This window comes from Nannospalax galili, unplaced genomic scaffold (assembly GCF_000622305.1).
Source record: "Nannospalax galili isolate Female #2095 unplaced genomic scaffold, S.galili_v1.0 scaffold298, whole genome shotgun sequence".
NCBI lineage: Eukaryota > Metazoa > Chordata > Mammalia > Rodentia > Spalacidae > Nannospalax > Nannospalax galili.
Window position 1 is genome coordinate 2780833 of NW_008344488.1, and position 4388 is coordinate 2785220.

Below are 4388 nucleotides of genomic sequence, written 5' to 3' on the forward strand. Positions count from 1 at the left end.
TTTTGTTTTCAATCGTTCCCTCTCTCTCTCTCTCTCTCTCTCTCTCTCTCTCTCTCTCTCTCTCTCTTCCTCTCCCTAGAACACTGGAAGGAAGTTATAGAATGAGCCCGTAATTTATCATTGGAAGTCCAGAAGAAGAAGTGGCGAAGTCTCTGTTCCTCTATGTGGCCCTCCTTTGAAAAAGGATGGCCAAGGGATGGGACTTTTGATCTTGCTACTATTTTGCAGGTTAAGGAATACATTTTCCATCCAGGGCCACACGGGCACCCGGACCAGGTGGCCTACATAGTCACCTGGGAAGACTTGGCTCGGAACCCCACATCTTGGGCACGACCGTTCCTACCTCCTCGGGGAACCGGAGAGAATGATCAAGGACCCCCTATCCCTTCTGCTCCCCTAAGTCTCACTTCCTCCCTCCTGCCCCTTCAGTCTTCCTCTGAGAAGAAGCAAAAGCCAGTCTTCCCCAAGGACCAAGCTTCCCTAACCCTCCTTGATCCCCCACCTCCCTATCCTCCTGCGCAGGCACCTCTACCCCAAGAACTACCTCATCCATCTCCTGATTCCACTGAACCTGATCACTCTTCCCTGCCATCTAGTAGACTTCACCTGAAAAGAGATAGAGGGGGCCCCTCTGATGGAACCGGAACTGCCCAGGTTCTTCCTCTCCTAACTGTAGGGGATCAGATCCAGTATTGGCCTTTTTCAGCCTCTGACTTGTATAATTGGAAAACTCATAACCCCTCTTTTTCTCAGGACCCTCAGGCTCTAACTGCTTTAATTGAGTCTATTCTTCTTACCCACCAAGCCACTTGGGAAGATTGCCAACAACTCCTCCAGGCACTTCTAACCACAGAGGAAAGACAATGAGTCATCCTGGAGGCCCGGAAAAACGTCCCCTGGCAGGATGGGAGACCCACTCAGCTCCCAAATGAAATAGATGCAGGATTTCCTCTGACCAGACCCAACTGGGACCCTGAAACCGTGCCAGGTAGGGAGCGTCTCCATCTTTATTGCCAGACTCTGTTAGGGGGTCTCAAAGGGGCTGGAAGGCACCCAACCAATTTGGCAAAGGTACGTGCTATAACCCAGGGAGAAAAGGAAACACCTGCAGAATTTTTAGAACGTCTGATAGAGGGATATCGGATGTATACACCTTTTGATTCCACAGCCCAGGAGCGTCAGGCGGATCTTATTATGGCCTTTATAGGACAATCAGCTCCTGATATCCGTGGTAAGTTCCAACGGCTGGAGGGCCTTCAAGGGTACTATTTACAGGATGGATTTAGTAAGAGAAGCTGAGAAAATCTACAACAAGCGAGAGACCTCAGAGGAAAGAGAGGACAGAATTAGAAAAGAACAGGAAGCCAGGGAGGATAGGAGAGAGAAAAAGAGAAACAAAGAACTGAGTCGCTGAGTCGAATTTTGGCCAAAGTAGTTCAGGGAGCAGGACCAGGTAGGGACCTGGGAGACAAAAGAAGACCCGAGAGGACAAAGATCAATGTGCTTACTGCAAGGAGAGAGGACATTGGGCTCGAGGATGCCCAAAGAAGCTGAATAGACTCCAAAAGAAGACAACCCCAGTCCTGACCCTAGGGGACTAGGGGAGTCAGGGCCAGGAGCTCCCCCCTGAGCCCAGGGTAACTCTAAAGATAGGGGGGCAATTAACTACCTTCATGGTAGACACAGGAGCCCAACACTCAGTCTTGACAACAACTAAGGGACCCATGAGTTCCAAAACAGCCTGGGTCCAAGGGGCTACTGGAGGGAAGACATATAGGTGGACCACAGAAAGAAGAGTGGACCTCAGTACAGGACAGGTCTCTCACTCGTTCTTACTGGTCCCAGACTGTCCATATCCCCTCCTTGGGAGAGATTTACTCTCCAAGTTGGGAGCCCACATCCACTTCACCAGAAAAGGAGTCACTGTACAAGGAAAAGATGGAGCTCCACTACAGGTATTAACCCTGCGACTGGAAGATGAACATCGGTTATATGAAGGACCGATAGTAGGAACTCCTGATATACCTAATTGGCTAGTTAAATTCCCCTCAGCATGGGCCGAGACAGGAGGTCCGGTACTGGCATTCAATCAGCCTCCAATAGTGGTCACTCTAAAACCATTTGCAAACCCTGTTTCAATCAAGCAATACCCTATGAGCAGAGAGGCCCGAGAGGGAATCAGGCCCCACATCCAAAGACTTTTGCAAATAGGTATACTCCACCCCTGTCAGTCCCCTTGGAACACCCTGCTGCTTCCCGTGAAAAAGCCAGGAACGAATGACTATCGACCGGTCCAAGACCTAAGAGAAGTCAATCAGAGCATAGAAGATATACACCCCACTGTTCCCAATGCCTACAATCTCCTGAGTTCTTTGCCTCCCAGCCACAGGTGGTATACTGTACTTGACCTGAAGGATGCGTTTTTCTGCCTAAGGCTGAGCCCGGTTAGCCAGCCCATCTTCGCTTTTGAATGGAAGGACCCTGAAGCTGGAATATCGGGGCAACTAACCTGGACGTGACTCCCCCAAGGATTCAAGAACTCCCCTACTCTGTTTGATGAAGCTCTACATCGTGATTTGGCTGACTTTTGCGTAAGAAACCCACAGATTATGCTTCTTCAGTATGTGGATGACCTACTCTTAGCGGCCGAAACAAAAGCTGGCTGTCTGCAAGGTACGGAGGCTCTCCTATTGAGACTGGGGGAATTTGGGTATCAGGCCTCGGCAAAGAAAGCCCAGATGTGTCTACAGCAGGTGAATTATTACTGACAGAAAGCAGAAAACAGACAGTAGCCTCATTCCCCCCACCAACCTCACCCAGAGGACTCAGAGAGTTCTTGGGAAGTGCAGGATTCTGTAGATTATGGATACCGAGTTTCACTGAAATAGCGGCTCCTCTATATCCCTTGACAAAAAATGGAACTCCTTTTGTCTGGACTGAAGAACACCAGAGAGCCTTTGATAAAATAAAAAAAGCACTGCTGATGGCTCCAGCCCTGGGATTGCCAGACTTGACAAAACCTTTCATCTTATACATAGATGAAAATAAAGGGATGGTGAAAGGAATTCTTACTCAGACTTTGGGACCCTGGAAAAGACCAGTGGCTTATCTCTCAAAGAAAGGGGACAATGTGGCCGCTGGCTGGGGCCCACTCATTGGAATTACATGTTTGAGAATCATGGTGGCAATAGCATCCCTGGTTAAAGACTCAGACAAACTCACTATGGGCCAGGCCTTAACTGTTATCACACCTCATGCAGTGGAGTCCATCATCAGACAGCCTCCTGACAGATGGTTGTCAAATGTCAGGGTGACCCATTATCAGGCACTACTATTAAATCCAGAAAAGATCAAGTTTGGTAGCCCTGCCACCCTAAGCCCCGCCATGCTGCTATCAGCCACCGAGAAAGGCACTGAGATTCCCCATGACTGCCAGCAAATACTTGCGGAGACACATGGGACCAGGGAAGACCTCACTGACCAACCTCTAATAGATCCAGATGCCACTTGGTATACGGACGGGAGCAGCTTTCTATGAGACGGTGAGCGTAAGGGTGGTGGTTGATGGGGAAAGAATAATCTGGGCCCAAGCCCTGCCGGCTGGAAAATCAGCCCAGCGAGCTGAATTAGAAGCCCTAACTCAGGCCCTAAAATTAGCAAAGGGCAAAAAGGTCAACATTTACACCAACAGCCGCTATGCGTTTGCCACTGCCTGTATACATGGAGAAATTTACCGGAGGCGGGGACTCCTCACCTCGGCTGGTAAGGACATCAAAAACAAAGAAGCGATAGCGGCCCTTCTACAAGCCTTGTACTTGCCAAAACAGGTCAGCATAATTCATTGCCCTGGGCATCAACGAGACCAGGGGCCGATTGCTCGAGGCAATCGGATGGCAGATGAAACTGCCCGTCAGGCAGCAGAAGGTACCTACATTCTCTACACACATGCAGACCAAAAGGCTGTAGATGAAGATATTAGGGTAATAGAACAGTCAATTACCCTCTTGGAAAAATCCCTAACTTCTCTCTCAGAAGTAGTACTACAGAATAGAAGAGGGCTAGATCTGCTTTTCCTCAAGGAAGGAGGACTCTGTGTGGCCCTAGGAGAAGAATGTTGCTTTTATGCAGATAACTCTGGAGTTGTTAAAGATTCCATGTCTAAACTCCGCCAGAGATTAGATAAAAGACAAAAAGAATGTGAATCCAAACAGAGATGATTTAAAGGCTGGTTTAATAAAAGCCCCTGGTTAACTACCTTAGTATCCACCCTAATAGGTCCCCTGGTAATTCTTCTCCTTCTTTTAACTTTTGGACCATGCATCCTCAATAGGCTGCTACAATTTATCAGAGGCCGATTGTCAGTAACTCAGGCTTTGGTTCTTACTCAT